This window comes from Jatropha curcas, chromosome 4, assembly GCF_041381405.1.
Source record: "Jatropha curcas cultivar XTBG-Jc1 chromosome 4, XTBG_Jcur_1.0, whole genome shotgun sequence".
Taxonomy (NCBI): domain Eukaryota; kingdom Viridiplantae; phylum Streptophyta; class Magnoliopsida; order Malpighiales; family Euphorbiaceae; genus Jatropha; species Jatropha curcas.
Window position 1 is genome coordinate 9,906,643 of NC_143154.1, and position 25,084 is coordinate 9,931,726.

The window sequence follows — 25,084 nt, forward strand, 5'->3', positions numbered from 1 at the left end:
GGCCTTCTGAGCAAGAACAGGTGGACATAATTATAAAGAACCTGCAGCCTGTCTACCAACAACAACTACAGACCCAGTACCTACCAACGTTTCAGTCGCTCATTGCCACTGCTACGAAGGTAGAAGATTTAATTCAAATGGGGCAATTGAAAGAAGACTCGGGAACCTCAAAATACAAGAAACCTAGCCAAGCTAGCAAAGTCCACGAAGTGGCAAGCATCACCCCCACGAATCCTTTACGTGTGGGAAATATGAGAAATGGCGGTCAGTCAACAAGAACATATACTGATCTCGGGATGCCAATCCTTTTAGTGTTCCGAGAGGCTGTCAAAGCTAATTACATTAAGCCTTTGGAAGCCAGGCCACCACCCAACCTATTACCAAGGAACTACAGAACCGACGAATACTGTGAGCACCATCAGGGTAGTGGGCACAAGACTGAAGCGTGCTGGACGCTTAAGAACCGCATCCAAGACCTGGTGGACAACGGTTCAATTATTCCGAGAAGTAAGCCGAATATTAGCACTAACCCCTTACCGAATCACGGGGTAAATGCTATTGGTATTGACCAGGGATTGATCAATCCTTTCGAGCTATTCCTAGAAATGAATGAAATTTGTGTCCTGGATCTGAATGACCTAACTGAAGAGGTCGATGCTATAACCAGGAGCGGAAGACAGTATGAACCACTAGTCCTGGACAAAGTCCAAAATAACCCCTACCAGAGGGCAGATGAGCCAAAGGAAGACCCAGTACTCTCACAGTTGAAGAAGACCCAGGCTAAAGTGTCAATCTGGGAACTTCTGGCATCATCCTTCTCTCATCGCCAAGCTCTTTGCAAGGCTTTGAGTCAACTGCAAACATCGGTGGAACTTAGCCCCGAAGTGCTGGTATCCACCCTCACCCAATCATCAAAGATGCAAAGCATCGGGTTTTCTGATAATGACTTACCTAAGGAGGGAGGTAGTCACAACAATGCCCTTTATGTCACTGTTCAGACCAGAGATAAAACTGTGCCCATGGTTCTCATTGATAATGGGTCAGCACTGAACGTCTGCCCACTAAGGGTAGCCAGCTGTCTAGGGTCAGAAGAAACAGATTTCATTCCATCGGACCAGATAGTGAAAGCCTACGATAGCACCCGGAGGGAAGTATTGGGGGTTGCTACGTTGAAGTTAGCAATTGGGCCAGCCACAATGGAAGTACCGTTTCAGGTAATTGATGTGCCTACCAGTTTCAACCTACTTCTGGGTCGACCATGGATACATCATACTAAGGCAGTGCCCTCTTCCCTGCACCAAAAGGTCAAGTTTCCTTACGAGGATAAAGTCATCACTATTCAAGGGGATGACTACAACCGGCTCAAGAAACCAAAGGGCCAGCCTCTCTTTGAGGTCAACCCTGAAACTGCCAATTTGCCCATAGAAGGAAAGACTGCAAACTCTCGAATTCTCTTTGATTTCGGGACGGTGCAAATAAACTGCATAGTGCCTTTGATGCTAAAGATGTCCTATCTGCCGGGAATGATTATGGCAAGGTCCGGAAAGACATACCCCACACTGCAAGCCTGGGAGTGTCCGGTGAATGAGGGGACCTTTGGATTGGGTTATGAGCCCACTGATGAAGACCGTGCTGAGAGAACCAGGAGGGGAAGGAAGGAGAGTATACAAATGCGGCCTTACCTTTTGACTTTGAATGGTTACTTCTGCAAACCGAGAGAAACGATTCCTTATCGTGGCTTCCAAGAACCATTTCGCTGCCCGACTGCTAAGAAGATGCTGCCGGGGTTAGAAATATTCTCTGATGTCTGGGGCAACAAGCCCGAAACAATAACTGAACTAGAAGTGGAAGACTTCATGCAGCCCAGTCTCTTTGACGAGGTTGCAGTCATTACAGGAAGTGATGGGAATCAAGACCTGCTGAGCCTGATCAAGCCGTACGAAGGGCCTCTCACCAACTGGTACACCGAGGAGGAGCGCGCTGCTGATAAACCCCCTCCCGAGTCAAACCTAGAATCTGTAATCAAGTCCTGTACTGAGTCTGAGTCTGACCCCGAGTCTGAAACCGAGTCAGAGTCCAGTTCCAGTTCTGAGTCGTCTGTGTCGGATTTAGAAAATCCAGACTTTAAATTTGATGTAATTTTTTAGGACGATTCCGTCATAATCAATAAAGTCTTGCAAATTATTGACTACCCCGCGTGTCTATCTTTCCAAGCATTTCCAAGCAAAAATAATAAAGATCAAATAAATGAAATAAAAAATGAAAAGGAAAAAATAATAATTGGCAAAGAAGAAAATGAACATACATACATTGCATCTAACTGTGTGAACAGGGAACAGGTTAGTGAATGTTTGAAGAAGTTTTGCCGATTGTTTCATGTGGAAGGCAAGTGACATCACGGGAATTGACCCAGCAATAGCGGTGCACAAGATTCCAGTATACCCTGAGGCCAGACCAGTAAAACAGAAGCTAAGAAGGCTGAAAACAGAATGGTCCTTGAAAATCAAGGAGGAAGTAGCCAAGCAATTGGAAAATAAGTTCATAGAACCCATCGCTACCCAACATGGTTGGCAAACATAGTGCCGGTTCCTAAGAAGGATGGAAAGGTGCGAATGTGCGTCGACTATCGGGATTTGAATAAAGCATGTCCGAAGGACGACTTCCCCCTGCCGCATATTGACTTATTAGTGGACCGAATGGCTGGACACGAGATGGTCTCCTTGACCGATCTTGCTGTCGGATACAATCAAATAATGATGCATTTGCCAGACAAAGAGAAAACGGCATTCATCACGGAGTGGGGAACCTACTGCTACAGGGTTATGCCTTTTGGGCTCAAAAATGCCGGGGCAACCTATCAAAGAATGGCAACGACCATCTTCCATGACATGATTCACAAAGAAGTAGAAGTGTATGTGGACGATATGGTTGTTAAATCAAAAACAGCTAAAGAACATACAACATCACTTGAGAAGTTCTTCCTTAGACTTTGAACGTACAATTTAAAGCTCAAGCCGGCAAAATGTCTGTTTGGAGCTACGTTCGGAGTATTTCTGGGGCATATGGTCAGTCGGAAGGGCATAGAGATTGACCCTTCAAAAGCCAAAGCCAATTTGGAAATGTCGGCACCGAAGACGGAAAAGGAAGTTCGGGGTTTCTTGGGAAGGCTATAGTACATCAACCGGTTCATTAATCAATTGGCCGATACTTGTGGTCCGATCTTCAAATTACTCAAGAAAGGAGTAGCCATCAAATGGAATGAGGATTGTCAGAAAGCTTTCGACCAAGTCAAGCAATATCTGTTATCCCCGCCAATTTTACAGCCACCAAGGCTAGGAAAGCCTTTGCTATTGTACCTATCAGTGACAGAAGAAGCGATGGGTGCAATGCTAGCTCAACAAGCAAAAGATATAAGGATAGAAAATGCCGTGTATTACCTCAGCAAGAGGATGCTAGACTACGAGCTAAAATACAATAAGATAGAGAAGTTGTGTCTGGCTCTAGTTTGGGCTTGTACAAAGCTGCAACACTACCTCTCATCCTACACCACATACGTTATTTCTGAATCGAACCCCTTGAAATTCCTTATGGAGAGGCCGGTTCTTGACAGTAAGATGGCTAAGTGGGTGTCGGTGCTCGCAGCCGATGATTTAAAATTTGTACAACGGAAGGCAGTGAAAGGCGGAGCCTTGGCTGATCAATTAGCGGAATTACCGGTCAAGACCAAATGCCGGAGGTAGAATTTCTTGATGAAGACTTGTTGAGCTTGGAAAGTGAAGTCTGGGAAATGTACTTCGATGGAGCTTCAAACTACCATGGAAATGGGGTCGGAGTCGTATTCAAAACTCCTTGTGGAGAAAACGTCCCAATCGCAGTCAAATTAGATTTCGACTGCACCAACAATGAAGCCGAGTATGAAGCTTGCATAAAGGGGTTAGAAGCAGCCCTGGAAAAGGAAATAAAGGTCCTCAAGGTTTTCGGGGATTCCAATTTAATAGTCTCCCAAGCTTTGAGAAAATGGAAAATTAAGAAAGAGCGTTTGGTTCCTTACCTATAACGCTTGGACGAATTGGCTCAGCAATTTGAGGATTTATCCTTCCACTACTTGCCGCGAGAAAAAAATCAGTTTGCTGATGCTCTGGCTACTTTGGCCTCCATGGTTAATGTAGGGAGAGACCAAGTCATTCGACCTCTGACAGTTCGGCTACAGAAACAGCCAGCACATATCATGAATTTGGTGGATGACAAGCACTGGTATTGGGATATACAGAATTATCTTCAGAATAAAGCCTAGCCGTAGGGATCCACTAAGATTGATCAACGGACATTGAGACAGTTAGCATCCGGATATTTCCTTACTGGGGGAGTTCTGTATAAAAGAAGTTGGAACGGCCTGCACCTAAGGTGCGTTGATGAGGGAGAAGCTGAAACCATCATGGATTCCTTACATAATGGGGAGTCTGGTCCACACATGCACGGGATAGCCTTAGCTCGGAAAATCGTGAACTTGGGTTATTACTGGTCAACTATGAATGCAGATTGCGTGAGGCACACGCAGAAGTGCCATGAGTGTCAAATCTTTGCCAAGCTGCAAAAACAGCCTTCGGTCAATTTGAATCCTATCGCTTCACCTTGGCCCTTCGCAACTTGGGGCATAGATGTGATCGGAAAGATCCACCCAAAGGCTTCCAATGGTCATCAATTCATCTTGGTTGCTGTTGATTATTTCACTAAGTGGATTGAGGCAGCCTCCTATTCGGTCTTGAATGCCAAGAAGGCAACACAGTTCGTTCGTACTAACATCCTTTGTCGGTACGGAACGCCATTTGAGATCATAACTGATAATGGGTCCCATTTTCAGAGTCAATTCTCTAATTTGTTGAAAGAAAAGAGAATCCAACATCACAAGTCCTCACCCTATCGTCCACAAACGAATGGAGCTGTAGAAGCTGCAAACAAGGCTATAAAAGTCATTTTGCAGAAGACGGTTAGAAAGCACAAATCTTGGCATGAATAGTTGCCAAATGCCCTATGGGGATATAGGACTTCAATCAGAACGCCTACTGGGGCAACTCCGTATTCCTTAGTGTATGGTATGGAAGCAGTGTTGCCTATCGAGCTGAAAGTTCAGTCGGCGAGAATTATCCGGGAAAGCCAGATCAGCGAAGCAGATTGGGCTAAAAATTATCATTTGCAACTCTTGGGTACGGATGAAAAGTGATTGCGAGCAATCCACCAAACTCAAGTTTACCAGAGAAGAATGGCACGGCATTTCAATAAGAAGGTCAAAGACCGAAAACTGGAAGAAGGTTGTTTGGTCCTGAAGGAAATTAGACAGCCAATCATAGACCCACGTGGGAAGTTTCGCCCTCATTGGGCTGGACCCTATGTGTTGAAAAAAATATTGTCTGGCGGAGCCGTCATTTTGACTGATTTGGATGGTTTGGAATTCACGAATCCATATAATTTAGATCAGTTAAAAAGATATTATGTGTAATTATAATCATTGCATGATGTAAAATGAACTACATTAGGCCTGATTCTCTTCGGAAAAAAGAAATTATGTATCGGAGATATGTAGGCAGCCCTCATTGGGCGCAGTCTAAACATTAATAAAAATCATTCCATAATTCTTTCTTCTTTGCCAATAATAAAAAAAAATAAAAAAAAAAAGAAAAAAAAAAGAGAAAAACCCGCTAAGTTGAAAACCCAAAAGGGTGACTTAGGCAAAAGTCGGGGCCCGCTAAGCTGAAAACCCGAAAAAGGCGGCTTAGGCAAAAATGGGTAGCTCGCTAAGTTGAAAACCCGAAAGGCGGCTTAGGCAAAAATTAGAGCCTGAATAAATAAAGTTGGAAAATGCTTGGAAAGCTTAAAAGACAAATCACATTCTCAATTAAAGCAATAAAGTCAAGCAAAAAGCAAAAGAGTCCAAAGAAAATAAATAAATAATGAAGTCCAAGTCCAAAAAAAAAAAAAACATACATCCAAAATCCAAAGTCCAAGTCCCAAATAAAGAGTCAAAATAAAAAAAAAAAAAAAAAAACAACAACAAAAGTCCAAAAAGCCTATAGGAGTCTAGGTGTCCCGTCGTCTCCGTGGGGCAACATCCTCCGAGTCATCCCTAGCTGCTAAACTCTTTCCAACCTCGCCTGTCCGGGGAGCCAACACAATCTCCTCATCAGTCCTAACCTCATCATCAGCGTCAGCCTGAACCCAACCTTCAAGTGCACTCAGCAGTGTGGTCCTCCTTGGCCTCTCAATCGGCCAGACAACGGCAATGAACCAGGTCCGATACTTAGGAGAAGTCTGAACACTGGCAGGATTAGGTAAAGGCCTAACCATGTGATGGTCTCTAACCCAAGCCCTAAGGACGGCTCGGGTAACACCCGGAGTGATGGCTGAATCAGCTGAAATGTCATCCATAATCGGAACAGTCTGGTCTATCCCCATCTGCCTCAAAACGCGCGAAGCGCAGTACCAGGTACAGTGTGTAAGGCCTAAAAGGTAAACCCGAGTATGGCGGAAGCTAACCTGGATAAAGCGGGTGATGTCGTACCAGGAAATGTACCACAGTACCTCATTTGGACCCAACTCAATCAGCCATGAAGTCCATGCATCAGTAGAGTAGGAGTAGCAACCACTTGGAGGTGGTCCTTTAACCAAACCTGAGTAATGGATCCTTTCTATTACAAAGGAACGAACCAAAAGAAAGAAGAAAAAAAAGGAAAAGGAAAAGGAAAAGGAGAAATACCTGGAGAATAATCGGAGAGACTGTCCAATCATCAAAGCCTAAAGCAGCTCTGTCAAGGCTCCTGATGGTCTCTGCCAGCACAATGCCACCAATGCAACCCATATCCTCCATTTGCCTAACCATGGGGCAGAGGCGCAAATCCCCAAAGCTTGGGTCCTGGTTGAACAAGAAACCAGCCAATAAGCAGAAAACCAAGGCCCGCATTCTCAGCCTCATCCGGTCTGGGTCGTCTGAGCGAACCTCTGAAAATTCGTAAATCAGGAGCAGCAAAATTGCTTTCTGGTCGTCAACAATCATAGCCCTAGCCTGTGGTCGGCTGAACTGAAACAGGTTTTCAAACAACCGAACATACTCGATTTTTACCTCATGCTTGACTAAAGGGGCATTGGGGTCGCACCCTATAATAGCACAGAATTCCTCAAAAAGAGGGCACATCTCCTCCATCATGGCCCCGAACCGGAAAACGTGGGCCTCCGGGTCCCAAAGTCTAATGCAGGCCCATAAAAAATCCCAGTCAACTACTACCCCCCTAAGAGTAATGATAGGAGAAAGACCGTACCTCCCCAAGTTGATCTTTTCGACTTTGGAGAGACTTCTAGTCCAGCTGTGCATGCTATGGTTGTAAAAAGGATTCATGTTTTTTGAAAAGAAAAAAAGAGAAGAAACTGGCTGAAAACTGCTTCTTTGGCTCGAATTTCGAGAGAGAATGAGGAGTATAGAAAAAGAAGACAAAAAAACAGTTTTTATAGAAAAAAACGCGCCCGGAGGCAGTTGCCCCAGCCGAGGCGGCGGCAGCCGCCGATGACGGCGGCAGCGGCCGTCGGAGCCGGCGGCCACCGCCAAAAAAAAAAATCAATAAATAAATTTTATTTCCAGTACCATAAAAAAAATAAAAAAAATAAATTTTATTTCCAGTACCATAAAAAAAAATTTTTATTCCAGCACTAAAAAAATAATATTTTTTTTTCAGTACTATAAAGTGGGCCGAAATGAAATCCTATTTTCTTTCAAATTTGATAATCATGCATACATGTAAAATTTTCAGTACTAACCAAGTGCAGGTATAGTCAAAGTTCAGTACAGAAATACAGTAAAGAAAGAAAAACAGGAAAAATCTAGCAACTATCAGCGACGGGGCCTCCTCCTCCTCTGATCATCAAAGGCCCTATGAGTCCAGGACGAAGTTAGTTCTTGCTGCATCCCGAGAATCAGCTCCATCATCTGACTGACTAATCCGACAGGAACCTAGAAATCATACAAAGAAAAATACAAGTCAATATCAAATCTCTTATGAATCCTTTTTGTGAGAGATTTGTCAGTCTTTACCTTAGTAATGTCCTCGGGAGGAAGAGCCAGGCGATCCACACGCTCCAGGGAGACCTCCCGAAGAGCTAGAGTGCCGTCAGGAGGATAGTAGGGAATGTTGTAGGGAAGACGTAGATTGGCCAGGCCTGGGTGAAGCGGCCCTGTAGCCTCCGAAATAGCCCGAGGAGCCCTGGAAGGACTGGCCGAGCGGCTAGGCTCGGCCCGAGACGGACCCTCAACCGGAGTGGAAGAAGTGGGATCGGTCGTAGGCCTCCTCCTTGGAGTCCTAATCGAGGGACCCGATGTAACATCCCTTCCCGGTCCACCCGTTAACCCGAATGAACCGAGCCGAGACACTACAATCTGGTTGAACTTATGTCCTGTCATGCTTATATCATCCTGTATGCTAAATAAGAATATAAAACACTCTCAATTAAACTTCAGACTTCCAATCTCCAACTAATTATCATAACACAACAACACTTTATCTATATAGTCATAACTGTATAAATCCTCAAGAGCATGTCATATCCAGCAATTAATTGCATTCATGATCTATATCAAGTCTTAATGACCTAATCAAACCAACTATAGTAAAATATTTCATATTCAATCATTTTCTCCAAATACATGCTTTAAATATATTTTCAATCACATAAGCTCTAACAAATGTAATAATTATACATGCCATAAATCTTAATACATGCCATAATTCTTAATTATACAACTCTCAATCTACTATGACCAAATTAGTCACGTCTGCTTTGATAGTACTCTTCAAGTCTTCAAGTAGCAACCACGATCTTCAACCTACGCGTGATAAAAATCGACGCGCTGAGTATAAAACTCAGTGGTGCTCATAATTCACATGCTTAACAAAGTGTGATGACAACTAACTGAAAACCCAAATTGCATAAAAGCATTGAAAATCATAGCTTTAGTAAATTTCAACACAAATGTATCTTTATAGCAAAGAATAAACTTCTAATTCACACCATAATCACATAACTCCTTTAGTTCTAATTATCTCATAACTCCTTTACATGAACCTTTAATCACATATTATGATACTATCATGATCTTACCTGCTGTTCATTGTGTTGTATGAATGAAATCAATAAACATGGAAGAATACATAACAGTATATGTTCATTGTCTTACTTGCTATTCATTATGCTGTATGACTTATGCACTTTTAGTCACATCATATAAGTTACGATTAATAACATCTCATGACTGTATGGCTCTTTACAGAATCAATAATTAAACGTGTAACATATATAGCATTATACTTTCATGATCTTACCTGATGTTCTTTATGCTGTATGAATTCTGCAACTTTGATTAAACTCAGTGAATATCACAATAAATAAAGAAACATAGAAACATATAAGCACATACATATGTAGAAATAAACATGTACTTACATATGGAATGTAAGCACACATATCATGATATTTTCATTTTACCTTGATGATCTTTCTTGCTGTATAGTATACTGTATGATTCATGCAATGTTATGTCAAGATATCTGTATGGCTCCATAAGGTTATAGTGAAACCGAAGTGATAAGAAAAACTGTATGAAACTGGATGAAACTGTATGCTTAGCTGTTATGGCCTATATAATCATATCCACTCAATGGCCTATAGCCGGAGTACCAAACTGTATGGGGCGCAGATCTGCTATTCTATGTCGCGACATAGCCTTATCTACATGGTTTCTACCTAACCTCAATGGAGCATATTAATGGTATGTCAATAGATAAAACAAATGCATAGTAACTGTGTCATAATTTGCATGCTTGCATTTTGTGTTTATACATGTGTTCATGTTGTCTTTTTGCTTTAAAATGGTTGAAGACATACAAGTTGAGAAAAGGAATACAATTGCATAGCATTCATAACTTCATACACCATAGTGTTTACCTCATTTCACATCATTTGCATGCTTGCATGTTGTTTGATGCATGTTCTAATGTTGTCTTTTTGGTTTAAAATGATTGGAGGCATATATGGTAAGCAAAGGAATACAATTGCATTGAAAATGAAGTCCAAAAGAGTTGCCAGACACAATTCGCGAGCGCGCCTTGCAAAGTCGCGAGCGCGAGAAGTGCAAATGAGAGTCAGAGAGTTCCAGACACAATTAGCGAGCGCGCAAATGAAATTCGCGAGCGCGCATCGTGTTTTCCAGCCTGCGCAGTCTGTACTCTTTTGGTCATATCTCTCAATATACAACTCCGATTTGGGTGATTCAAAAACCCATGTAAGCTAACACATAGAGGAACAAATAACTCTTCTATGACACTTCCTAATTCCATCATTAAATAGGCAAAAATCATGGTGAAGTTACTGGTTACTTTTCCAGCAAAACCTGTTTCAGTAAAAACTCAATTTCTACTTCATTTATTCATTTCATCTCATGATTTTCCACCATTTTCAGTCATCTTTCTCAACATTAAACCACATATCTCCTCATTTCAACACATCACACAAATTATCATGCAAGGAAATGAATTAAACTAAAAGAGATAGCACACCCTTCACGCCAAAAAGCTTAAGCTCTTCTTTTTAGCTTCCTTTTTCTTCTACCTTTGAGCTCACCTCTCCTATACATAAAAACTCTTATGAATACTCTAAAAATATCACCAAATGATTCAAGTATGGAATTCAAGAAGGTTTACTTACTTGGATAGAATAGAAGTTGAATTAATGCTTGAATCCCATTAAAATCTTCACTACCATTAAACGTGATGGAGAAAGGAAAGTGAATGAAGGAGATGAAGATGATGAAGGAGATGAAGAAGATAAAGATGAAACATGTAGTGGAATGGAAGTCTCGGGAATACTCCAAAAATATCATGATTTTGTGTGTAAAATTACCAAATGGTCCCTCAAGTGTCACTATGTCACAACTTAATACCTAAGCTTTCTCTTTTAGTGCAAGTAAGTCCTAATCCTTATACTTTGATCTTTTTGTTTCCTTCAAGTAAGTCCACTTCTTTTCCTTATTTCAGTTACATCCCATTCTACCCCACTCTGGACTCTAATGGCTCGAACCGGGTTTTGAGTCAGCCCAACTCGACTCTAAGCAATGACTCAATTCAATAGAAAAATGGGACATTACACCCGAAGCCCGAGAAGAATGGGTGCCAAACGGCTGAGAAGGTGCCGATCTCTAAAAACTATCAAGCCGAGATCCAATGGGCTGCATCAAAGTGATTCTGCAGAACTCATCATAATCTCCCTCTAGGATGAACTCCGCATGTGGAATACCCTCAGTATGAGTAGCAGTGAGCCTCATCTGCTTGCCCGCTCGCATGTCCTCGGGAGGGGAATAAGGGACAGAACGGCAGCCTCTTATCTGAAGGTCTACCCTCTCGCCCAAGTAATATCGCCGCAGGACAGGGTGCGACAGGACAACCCTCCGCCGAGACAAGGCATCCGACCGCTGGAAGTGGGGTCGACCTGAATCCAACTCTATAGACGGCCAGTCATTGGCCCCACCTCAACCTATGAAAGATGCAAATATGTTAATAAATCCTTTTTATTTAAACATATGCAAAATTTACTAAGCACATACCTGCTCCAGAGTGCAAGTATCAAAAAAGGCTCTCAGATCCTTCAGCGATTTCTTATGCCGAACGGTATGAAGGTTTGATCGGTACCATCTCCAAGCCGAAGGTACCAGCCCTAATCCAAGATCAACATGAATCAACTCCAGGCGAGTGTAAGGAAAGTACTCAAATGCCCAAGTTTGCAAAACAGAAGCGAGAATCAGTGAGAAAAAAATTCAAGAATAATAAGCAGAAAAACACAGAAAGGAAGAATGTTCTTTACATTACCTCCCAGAAGTAGTAGGTCCCGCTGAGTTTACAGTGGCCCCGACTCAGATCACACATGTCATCATACATGCAGCTCAGAATAGCGCCAGCCCAGTTGTACTCCGCCAGATGGGCTAGATTTTCCAAACTCTTCAAGATGGAAGGATTAAACTTCTCCTTCCTGTTGGACCAGAAGGTCGAAGCAAACAACAGTAACAAAGTGAATCTAGCCACCTGAGTAGCCGTCAGCTCTCCCTGCCTGTATCTAGCATAAATGTCAGGGGCCTGAAGGGATAACCAGCGTCTGGAAACGCTCAAAGCGGGAGTAGCAGAGCCTGGCCTGACAATCCGAGGCAGGTCGATCCCCATCAGCTCAACCATCCGGGCGGGGGAGATCTCTGTCCTCCAGTCATCATATACCTCGACCGGCCGAATGCCAAAAGGGATCCCGGAGATCACAGAAAAGTCTGTGGGAGTCATGGGCAACTCGCCCCAAGAAAAGTGGAAGGTATTGGTGGTGTGCCACCATCTCTCGGCCAAAGCGCCCAGTAATTCTTTGTGGCTGCTCCGACTCACATCAAAATGCCTCAGGTAGTCCAAACAGGACGGACTAATAATCGCTCCAACTGGGTTATGGTGATCGAATATCTCGATCGGAATTTCGGCCACAGAACTCTCACCCACATCCAATTTAATATAAGGGTCCTAAAAGGTAAAGCAATCTAAGAGTTATTCCTCGGTTCTTTACTAAGGATAATATCTTAGTTCTACCCTAGCATGCATGCTAATAAAACAGTAAGTGCAGAAAAATATAAATAAAAAAAAATTTACATTTTGGCCACAGAGGCCCAAAATCCACACTTTGGCCACAGAGGCCCAAAAATTCACATTTTGGCCCCTAAGGCCCAAAAATTCACACTTTGGCCTCTAAGGCCCAAAAAAAAAAAATAATAATTAAAGCAAATAAAAGTGAAAGGGAGCTTACCTGGGCGTAGATGCCAGTTACGAAGGCGTGAGTGTCAGCGTCCACCGTAACATTGACCTCGTCGAGGGAAATCCCCAGAGACCCCAGGAAATCCTCATCGCTAAGATCTGAGGAAGCCATGGAGGAAGGAAGCTTTGAGGCTTTAGAAATTGAGAGAATTTGAGAGAACTCTTTGATTTGGAGAGTTTAGAATGAATGAAAAAGTGAGAATTTCAAGCTATTTATAAGCAAATAGCCAAAAGGCGGGTCTTCCGGACGCGTCCGATTTTCGCCTTCAAAATTTGTGTTTCAGACAACCACCGACTCCCATAAATCATTTTTATGGTTGCCAGTGGGGGGCAACTGTGAATACCCAAATTTTGAGGCTCAAAAAGCCAATTTTCCCGGACTGCAAACAGTCCGGCCGGACCGGAGGCCATTCGGAAAGTTCACCGAAAGTATGCCAATATGGTACTTAAAACGTCCGGAAAATTACGAGGATCGCAGAACTGATCCCGGAATATTTTTTGGAGGTCTGAAACTCCCGAAAAAGCCTCCGAAACGAAGACTAGCACACATGCCAGCCACGGCGGCGGCGTCCGCCGGACACGACGGCGCCTGCTGCCTGCGGCGGCGCCGGCGCCGGCCACCCTCCAACCCGATTTTTCGCTTATAAATATTGTCCCTGGCACTCCGTTTTGACTCACTCAGTCTGTGTTGACGGAGGCTCCTTCTCCCTTACGCTCCTTGCGATTCTTTACTGCTTTTCTGCATTTAGCATAGGCTTTTATTACTTTATTGTTGTGATACTTGGTCACTTAAATTGAATTAAATTAATTAATATTCCCCAAACGAGGAGCTTAATCTGGAGTTTTTCAAGCTGAAGCTAAGAAGCGGTCGTCGATTAAATCAGGTACATAAACAAAACTCTGCCTATTTAATTTTAGCACTTCATGCATATTTCTCTTCTACTCCTAATTCTACAACTGCATAAATGCATTCACGTCATTAATTTGGCAAAATAAAACTGCCTTATTTAAATATGATTAAGCTTAAATGCCCGATTAATTAATAATCGTGGTATTAAAAGCCTAAATCTGACAATATTGGCTAAAGTGCCTAGTCGATTAATGACTATGGTATAATCGCCTTTGTTTCGAACAGTCCGGCTTAAGTCCAATTAATCAATAATTGTGGCTAAATAGCCTTAATTAAACATGTTTTTCTTGGCAATAAATTGCCTATATTACAAATCAATTAATCACTTTTGGCAAACAAATTGCCTATAAAGTAAGATTAACCCCTTTTTTAGCGACAAATCGCTTAAATCCATTTTTGGCAAAAATGCCTTGAATTAATCAATCTTTCGGCTAAAAGCCTTAAAATTAATCATTTTGGCGACAATCGCCCAATCAACATTTTTGGCAATAAATTGCCTGAATCAATCTTTTCGGCTAAAAGCCTTAAATCAACATTTTGGCGACAATCGTCCAATCAACATTTTTGGCAATAAATTGCCTGAATCAATCTTTTTGGCTAAAAGCCTTAAATCAACGTTTTTGGCAACAAACGCCTAATCAATCAATTTTTGGGAAAATGCCTAAACAAAATGCACGAAGCATACACACACTCATGCATTAAGCATACCCATTCAAAGCCCTTTTAAAAAGGCCTATCGAACTACGTTAACTTTGATCTTCCATTCAAACGGAAGTACGTAAGCACATTTGGGATTTAACCCCGAGCGGCAAGTCGAAATCACCGAAATCACTTAAACATTCCATTGGTCCAATTACCTTGCAAAGCATTCATTTATTTGGTTAGTTCATCAACATGACATAGTCTCGGGATCCACCTCGGGTTCGAAGATTGTGCCTTAGACATTGGGATAATTAATCTAGTAATTAGGTTAATTAAAATTGGAGTCAACTTAGGGTTTTTTCCTAGTTTACCCTAAAATAAATAAACAAGGTGGCGACTCATACATTCACGTGCATTTCTGCCCTTTGGTCATATGCATTTTTTTTTATGCCTATATTTTTGGGATAGGGGTTCACAGATACCAGTAGTCAAAATATACATGCCATAGTAACTAATCACTTACTATTCTAATTCAAAAATACAAAAACATCTACCTAGAAGGAGTGTAACTCTAGTATCGATGCAAATCATTGGCCAAATTCTAGCATCATTGCGAATCTTCACTACTTGCTTGCGATAAAGTCAAGCACTAAGCAAAAATGTTTAGTGGTGCTCAATAACCTAACAGAGAACTAATAGGATATCTAAAGATCTTGTAATTATGTCCATATCTGATTAGTATTCAAAAATAGTCCTAAATATAGGACTTAATGTAAAACCATTAATCCATATCTAATAACGAAAATCAAGACTTTATTTTATGTAATATCATATATATGGTAAATTCCTATTTAATTTAATAATCGAAAACTATTCTTCAAGTATGAAAAGTAACAAGAGAATAATATTTATTTAAACACATTTATTAAAACCTCTAAAAATGATCTATTTCATGCCACATCTAATTCTTTTAACTCATAAAATAATTTATGATAACTATATAGATATACTTCATAAGTTTAGTCATATAAGTGTGAAAATCTAAAAGAATATCTTTTATTAAACTTTGATATCTTTAAACTCACTCTTAGCACCTTATAGATACTTTTATTTTCTTTGAAGCCTTAAGATTGAAACAAAATTATAAAATAATCATATTAGACCACCACTAGAAATATTTAAAATAAATACATTATTTAAACATATTTAAAATCATTTTAACTTTAGAAATCTCTCTTTTATTTTTATTTTAATTAAAATCAATAACAGACAAATTAACTTCCTAGTCATAATTAGACTATTTGGCCTCCATTTGAAATACATTAGAAGTTAAGTTTCTATAATTTAACATTCTTAAACACATTAATCACATAAATTTAGGTTACAAAAATATCTTTTGTATACATACAAATATCGTGAAGCATTATTAAAGGTCTTGATAGTCTCATTGTGTTTTAGGTGCATCCTCATATGCTCCCAACTTTCAGGCAAGGAAAGAATAACAGTTTGGATCTTTTGTTTCTCAATCAACACATGACTAAAATCATTTTAACTCACTTATCATGTTGGATATTTCTCTTAAATATCTCTTCATTGTGTGTTCAGGACGCTTCTTATAAGTGTCGAACTTGATAGTGAGTGACTGAAATTTTATGACGGACACACCACCAAACTTGTTTTTCAAGGTTTGCCACAAGTCCATGGCAAATTGAAAGCTCTTGAATTCCTTCATGACATCATCATTCATTCCACTAAGCATAGTGATGCGTGCCAAGAAATTCTTTCTTTTCCAAGCCACATAAGCATCATGGTTCCGTTTATGCTGAGCCGTGTTGCGTTCCATAGGTTCTTCCATAATAGCATTCAGTGGTTCAAAAGTCTCTTGCTCTTCCAGCACGTACTGGATTTTCACACTCTAGATCTAATAGTTGTCACAATTCAATTTGGTTTCACCGTTAAGTTCAACAACTATGCTCTTTGTAGCAGATGCCATTTGAAAAAGAAACACAATTTATATATTGATAATATTTACACACATTTATTAATATCTAATGCATACGTGAACAATAATATTATTTTAGCACCTAATTGCACATATCAATAATAGCTCACATCATACTTAAAGCCAAAATGTTAATTTGTTTTCAATCATCATCCTTATATAATATGAGATAACATCAATATTCCAGAAATAGCAAAATAATAATAGCTACCCAACAAAGTTCCACAAAAACTATAAATAAAACTAATCTCATATTTTCAAAGAGATATGATTATTACATTCATTAAGAATGAATTATAAAACTGCTATTGACTAACCAACATGACACATCCCAAGATGCAAAACACTAAGAAACTTTCGGAATAAATAAGAAATTTAAAGATATCCAATATTCCTAAAGAAAAATAAATATCTCTATTTCAAACTTTAAATCTAATTGAACTGGTCTCCTCAAAACCCGGAAAAAGATCGTCCGGTTGCTTCTTAAAGTGTTGGGCCCAGGCCATCGGCTTTGTAATGGTCTTACTACGAAGCTTCACATCAGGACAAGAAATCATTCAAATAACCACCTTTCTATAGATATTCTTCATAAAACATCGGATCAGTTCGTAATAAGACCATTTTTCATTTTTATAATGCCAAATTTTCTCCAACAAATCGGATAAAATACAATACTGATATATAGAGTCATGCACTACTAAGTAGAGACTCCTCTCTGACTTTAAACCATCCTTCGAGATGATAACTCATTTTAGACGTGGTATTAGGATCTCCAAGTCAAAGTGGGTTTACTGTTGGGCTTTACTTCATCCTAAACACTTCCTTTTGTATATCGTCCAATCATTTTTTATGTTCAGATGTCCTGGTCTTATACATGTCCACCATAATTTTCTGTAACATATTATAGAAAATTATCACAATAAATCAAATATATTTTGCATAGACTTGCATAATAATGGATTTAACGAACAAATAATCCATCCATTATAAGCAATAGACCATTCTAAAATAATTTTATATTTTTTCCAATTTATTAGAAAAACTTTAAATTATTTAACTAATTAAAAAGTTCGCCAAATTAAAGAAAATGGACTTCTGAACTTTCAAATAATTTTTTGAATTTTTATAAGACGAAAAACTACTTTTCCTTAATTTTCTAAAATTTTTTAGCATTTTTAATTAATTAAAATTGCCTAAAATTAAGAAAAATATTTTCTAAGACCTGAAAAAATTAATTTTAAAATTTCCAAAAGTTCAGAAAAATTATTTTGAGAAAAAAAAGTGGAAATCATGAAAAATTGAAAACGAAAAGTGGTCCAATCTGGTTTTGACTTGTCCAAACAAAACCCACTCTTAGTCTCGAAAAGTGTAATCTACACCGACTTAAAGAAAAATTTTAGTGATTAGACCGATTCCGGTGGGGAGTTTTAAGGGTCTCTAAGTCTGTCAATTAGCTTTCACAGATTATCCGTCTATCCTAGAGTTTTACAAACAAACCCTTTTCTAGGAGAGTGAATAAGAAAAAAAAAAAAAAAAAAAAAAAAAAACCCAGAATTGCAATTTACAATTTCAACGATCCAACTTTGAGAAGCCATAACTTCCTCAATACTCCTTTTGTTAATGCAAATTTTATATCGACTTCAAGCTCTACTGATGTTGTTTCAGATGGTACCAATATTATTGAATATAAAATGCAAAAATGACAATTTATATAGCTCAGACATATGCACTCAACCATGTAAGAAACAACTTTATAAAATTGTAAAAAAGACCTTTTTTTTAATCAATTAATTGATATAAGACTAGAATGAAAACATTCATGCTCTGATACCAACGATAGAATTTCATAAGCTCATATATGAAAATAAAATATGAAAGTCGAATACCTACCTTTACTAGTCGTAGGAACAATCACAATTTTTTTTTAATCAATTAATTGATACAAGACTAGAATGAAAATATTCATGCTCTGATACCAACGATAGAATTTCATAAGCTCATATATGAAAATAAAATATGAAAGTCGAATACCTACCTTTACTAGTCATAGGAACAATCACAATTTTTTTTTAATCAATTAATTGATACAAGACTAGAATAAAAACATTTATGCTCTGATACCAACGATAGAATTTCACAAGCTCATATATGAAAATAAAATATGAAAGTCGAATACCTACCTTTACTAGTCGTAGGAACAATCACAATTAATGGAAGACTCCCTTTGATCCGGTCTAAGAGCTCCTTAGCAATTTTTTTCTTTTTGAGCAATAGAGTGATGGAGAGGTTTTGTGTGAACACAGAAAACGTGTTTCTCTACTCCATATTCTGTTGGGTAACTGTAATCCCAACAACACACACTTCTTTTGTGTTTTAAACTCTCTACATTTAAAATACTTTAATAAATATATTATCACAATAATATTTATTTAATTAATATAATTAATTAATATATTATGGACCATGGTCTATATACCTGTCATAAACGTACACAAACCTGTCCGTAATTTACAGCAGAAGCATTACAATGTCCATTGAGTTCGCAAATTTTAGATGTTCCTTCCTCTAAGGTGCAACAGTTTCTTTTTACTGATTGTGTAGGGGCAATTGGCCTCATGTCATTTTTTAAGGATTAAATCCCGCCAATGTATTTAAAAAAAAAGGAAAATTAAGTGATTTTTATTTTATCTTTATTACTTATTGTAAATAATTATTTAATTATTCAAATTTTTTATTTAGTGCATTCTTTCCTAAGTTTTTCATTGTCCTATTTTTTTTTTTTTTTCAAATTACCATATGTTGTAGGGCTAATCTATAATATATCTATTCATCTATCTATCTATATCTATACGATATATAAAATTGGAAATGAAGGGAGAATAATAAGATTTCTGATAATGCCGTTAATGAAATTTAAAATGTTCTAAAATAACTTTATTGATGATCAATTACATTTTATTTTAAATATTATACTTAATAGATAATTAACATTACCTATATATAAAAAAATTTTATTTTTATTTTTTTTAATGTTATATAATAAGGCTATACATGAAAATTAAAAATTTCTTTTATTTACTATATATGTTTTTAATTTTATTCAATTTAGGATTTAAATTAAATGTTAGAGCAAAAACATATTACATACATCTGGAATTTATTAATTATATATATCATATTGCTCTTTAACTTAAACGACCTGGAAAATTATTTTCAAAAATTTTTCATTTAAAAATTTAAATATAAATTCTAACCAATTATATTATAGGACCTCATTCTATTTATATATATATATATATATATATATATATATAACACCATACAATTTATTTAATAGAAATTTAATACAAATATAATTTTATTTGCTAAACTAAACCTATAACCAAAAGGAAACCAAGCAAAAGACCCAATAACTAAGCCAAATCAGTTTGAATGGAACCAAATCAACCCATTAACCAATTAGAAAAACATCTAGAAATCTTTAAAAAAAAAAAAGAAGAAGAAAAAATAAAAAAACTCTCCCTCTCTCATTCTTCTTGCTCGCTGATGCACGATAGCCCCCCTCCCCTTACTTTCCCTCCATTTTCTGGTCATCGGCCACGGAATCTGGCAACCAAGCACTCAAACTTCAAGTGCTCGACGAGAGGAACTCATCCATGGTCTCCGTTCACACAACAAACACTTGAACCAAGAGAAATTGGCGCTCGAAAGTTTTACACCCTACGAATTCGTTTTTCTGGCGATCCACACCATTTCTGATGGTTCTAGAGCGAAGGACATGTGCCGATCGACTCCCCTCCCCCATGCAAAAACTTCCCCTCCATCGACTTCGACGATGGAGCCTGTATGGTGGAAGCACCATTGAAGGTGGTGGTGGTGCGACTGTCGAGTTTAATTTCGGCCAATTGGCTCACTAAACGTGCAAACGGAGGATGGATTTGAACTCCTTGTGAATTTTTGAGTTTGGAAATTTAAGACTGCTCAAATCCAGCAGAGGTTGATTTGTCGGCCACAGTACACAGCGGTGTCGGTGGAGGTCCGATGACTGACCGGCGAGTCTCCGACAAGGCACCCAATAGGCAGAATCATCTTCTCCTCGCACGAATCGTGGAATCGTTGTTCGATTTTTGATTGGTATGCTCTAAAACTTAGTTCCTCTTTTTTTGGTATAAATTCCAAATTTAAACTATTAGTTGATTAAGTTAATTTCAATTAAAGTTAATCGAATATGATTCTTGTTAGGGAACCTCGATAGATAAATACACTTAATTCTAAAAATTAAGAATATAAGTCATTTAGAATAAGTGTTATGAATCGAAACGTGAAAGATAAATTGAAAAATTTGAAGTAGTAAATTTAATTCTTGCAAGGAATTAGTTAGTTGGTATATTTTAAGTTGTAAATTGGATTTCTTAGTAGATATATTCATTAAATTTTAGTTTAATTGAAGCATTTGTTTTTAGTGGCTAATATAAAATTCAATAAAGGTATAAATATATGGTTGTTATCTTTAAGCAAGGACAAAGGAATGAAGGTTTGATAAAGAGTATTGCAATAGTTAGACACTAAGGAACTATCAAATGAAAGTAATTGAAAGGTTTATTCGATTATATATGTATTACAACTTTCATTTGTTTGGTAATTAGCTATAGAAGCTAGTTATAATTATATGAAATAAAATGATTGATATTATCATTGGAACATGATTGAAGGTCATTGTAAGTTGTAAATTAATGGTTGAACATTGACATTGTTGTTGTTGGGAGGAGGATGGGATTTTGAATTGATTGATCGCTCGATGGATGGGCTACGTGTGTAATGGTTGATAAATATTTAATACTTTTGTTATTCTAGCAGGTGGATAGTCTTATTTTAGGGTAGGTGCTGGCGAAATTTTGATAGAATCTAGGCTAGTTATATTTAATGATTAAGTTAATAGGTGACAGTGATTTTTCGCAAGTATACGAAATCGTAGCAAGTCATATAAAGTAAGTAGAGTATCGTCTCCTCAGAAATTGTATATCAAGTACCAAAATTGTGTTAACCTATTATTATTTAAACGGCAATAAGAGAGATTTATTGTAAGAAAAGTAAATTCTAAAAAGAAAACAGAAATAAATCAAGCAACAATATTTAGATGAAAAGAAATCAAGAATTTTAAAACTACTAGGGATTTTGATTTCACTTAACTCTATCCAATTTATTTTATTAGTTTGTTAATCAATTTTAATTATTCAAGTAAGGGAAACAACCCTAAAATCACTAATAAGCTCTTCCGATGTATTGTTAGCTATTCTAACCCGATTTAATTACCTATCTTCCAATGGTGCAATCAAACATGAATTAAATCATTAAGTTTTATGGTTTGTTTTGTGAATTCATAACCTAAGGTCTTTAACTTAAGAAAACCCCCCATGAGTCAAACCATATAGCTTCCGCATCAAGTTATTATTCACATGTAATTTATTACCCTATTCATATAAAAAATCCTTCTCCCGATATTGATTAATGAAATAATCAATCCAGGGTAGGAACTCTGCCTGGAAGCATTAAGTGCAATAATAAATTATACTTTGAATAAAGAAAAACAAATCTAATATTATAAATTGGAAAAGAATTCAAGCTACATCAAATCCCTAGTATGAGGATTTAGTTCGACATAGTAATTAAATAAAACTCAATAATACTTGAATAAAACTTCATAATCAATATGAATAATGAAAAGTAAAACAAGATTAAGAGTTTAGAAATAAAAACTAGGCGACAGATACGTGGACGGCTTCCTTGAATCTTGGCACGAATCTTGAATGCTTGAAGTCTTTGAGAGAGAGAGAGAGAGAACTGTGTAGAAAATAATAGAACCAGAGATGCTCTGTACAATGAATGGCTCCTCTCTTTATATAAACGTCCTGGAAGAAAATCCGACTCCATTTAGGAAATGGAATCCTTATTAAGTACGAAATTTTAGGCTTGGATTTCTTCTCAATTAGGACCCTTCCATCTTCCTAAATAGGTTTAGATCTTGATTTGCACGTCAGGAAAATATCTGAGGTGGGCTCATGTAAGTTATAGAGACTGGCTTACGTTTTTAATTCAAGACAGCATTAAATTCGTAGCACGGGCATTGATACGGATCCATCATCACTCGTCAGTGGATCGCAAGGAGGCATGGTGAACGACGAAGGAGATCCATTGGTGCTTCCTATTGGACCGATTACAAGGAGCCGTGCCAAGCGATATGGGGCAGCCATATCATTATTTGTTCAAGCCCAAATCACACAAGAACTGCATGATGTCGCATTCAACAAGTGTTGTGAGGAACTTGAAGGCATTCCTAGGCTTCTAATGTTGTTGGTGGCTCTTTAAGTGGAGGAAAGCACGCTGCTACAGTGCCCGTACCAATTAGTTTGACTTTGCTACAGTAAATTTGACTTTGCTACAGTAAACTGCTACAGGTACTCAGACGCGCTACAGTGCTACAGTGCGAGTTTTAGCCCATTTGAACTTAGGCGTGTTTTGTGTGTTTTATGCTTTGTTAAACCTAGATTCCTTATTTAGTATAAATAGCTTGTCTTCCATGTAATAAGACAACTTTGATAAATTGAAAAAAACTTCATTTGTTCAAGCTTTGCTTGTTCCATTTGCTTAGAGTGACAGTGAGAGATTGCTTCCTCTAATTGCATCAAGAATTTAAGGTAAACTTATCAATTCGATTGTGGCGTTTATCTTTTTCTTTGCTTGATTATTGGTGTTACCGTTTCCTTATAAACGTGGGGTGCCATAGAGCGTTTAATCTCGATTATTGGTGTTTCCGTTTCATTATAAACGAGGGGTGCCATAGAGGCGAACTTACATCTCATCCTTTGATTCGATCCGTATCAGGCATGCTCCATAGCACAGCTTGGGTGTGCCAGAGTCTGAGTTCTATGAATGATCCAGCATGGGTCGTGCTCTGCAGCACGTTGAGAGAAGTATTTGTGAAACAGGCGTGCTTCATAGCACAGCCAGGGCGTGCTAGGCTCTGACTTTCCAAGATAAAAATGCATCACAGGCGTGCTTAAGCAAGCACTCCCTGAGGTCCTTTTAGGCACGGGCGTGCCAGATAGCACGGGCTAGCCGTGCTAGAGTCTGACTCTCCACTTGATTTTCCTTAAGTTTAGCACGGGCGTGCTAATGTGCATGGGCTGGGCGAGTGTTTTGCTTTATAATGCTCTTTTCTGTGCCAAAACCCTGCAAATTTCTTTAAAATCAAGTGGATTATGATTCAAGGAAGCTTTGAACAAAAATATAAATAAAATGAAATAAAAATTAGTTAAAGTGATTAAAATTACTAAAATTTCAAAAAAAAACTATATTAAAAATACTGTAAAAATGACACCTATCAATAGATTTATTTAGATTAATTCTTTAACTTGATACATTTAAAATAAACTTCTTTATTTAATTCAATCTTTTCCCCCATTCGAAATTCCATTTCGTTTAGATCATTCTAGTTGGTTCATTGATTCGACAAGTTAGAATCGAAATTTGAGTCTTTTCCCATCTGGTATAGTAAATAATAATAAATAGTATTTACCATTTGCATCATACATCAAATCATTACTATACAACGCTTTGTCTTTAATTAATTAATTATTTATTTATTTTTCAAATACCAATTAGTATATTATATTATTATTTAATACTCTTATATTTATTTGAATTGGTATATGAATATTTATTTGTGCTCTTGCATGATAATGTTTGACTATTTAATATGCTTGCATTTAATTGCATTGTTTGATTACTTGTGTTGTGACATTTATTTGCCTTGTTTGCATGGAATTGGGATGAAGTGGGTTACCATGGGTTTGTGAGGGCGGTCTTCGATATCGTCAACCATGTATGGGGAGATCGGCACCCCGTTGTGCATCTGATGATATCGATTATATGGAAAACCACAGGGTGGCCTCCTGTTGGTATGGAAAGAAAAGAGAGTATGGGCCATGTGTAAGGACGGCTCATCGGGGGTTTCGGTGACGCTACTGACCAATTTCCACTTGTTTGATTACCTGAAGGTTTAATTACTTGTGGATGCTTATGTTGTACCATATGCTTGACCGGCTGTATGTTCATTTTGGTACATTAGGAAGTATTCCGTTTGAATGCTTGTGCTATGCAATAATTACTATTCATTATTAAACTCAAATTTCCTTCTTTAACTTTTCCAGAAAGTAGATTCTTCTTTGTCCCAGCTAAAGCTCTGTTTCCTTCATAGAGCTAGAAAAGAAATTTCCTAATTTCAGTAATTATTTTATTATATAGCTATATGTACGAGAACTTATTTATATCTATCTGTCAGTGAACTCCGCAGTTGTAGGATTGTAACAGATAAACTTATGAGGATGTTTGGTTATTCATTTATGTGAAAGCATGAACTAGTTAGCCCATATTATGGATGCTTCGTATCATAATTGGGCCCGTACTATGAAATGTTTAAGATGCTAGATTTGGGCCAAAGTATAATATAATTATGAGATTATTAAGTATGGCAATATGGACTGATTGTTTGAAGTTCATATTGATATAGTTGAATTTTAGTGGTTCAAGCTCACTAAGAGCCTCGGGGGCCTTATGCTTACCTAAGAACTAGTGCCGGTCCGGCCTATGGTTTCAAAT

At 37.9% G+C, this 25,084-nt stretch overlaps 1 long non-coding RNA gene across 1 annotated transcript; it reads right to left on the bottom strand.

The window, feature by feature from the left end:
- Window positions 1–16,646: 16,646 nt before the first annotated feature.
- Window positions 16,647–18,737, bottom strand: LOC149496828 (uncharacterized). Its single transcript, XR_016320566.1, has 2 exons — window positions 18,607–18,737; window positions 16,647–17,317 (listed from the first exon to the last, which is right to left on the bottom strand). It is a non-coding gene; the product is annotated as an uncharacterized LOC149496828 (long non-coding RNA).
- Window positions 18,738–25,084: the final 6,347 nt, after the last annotated feature.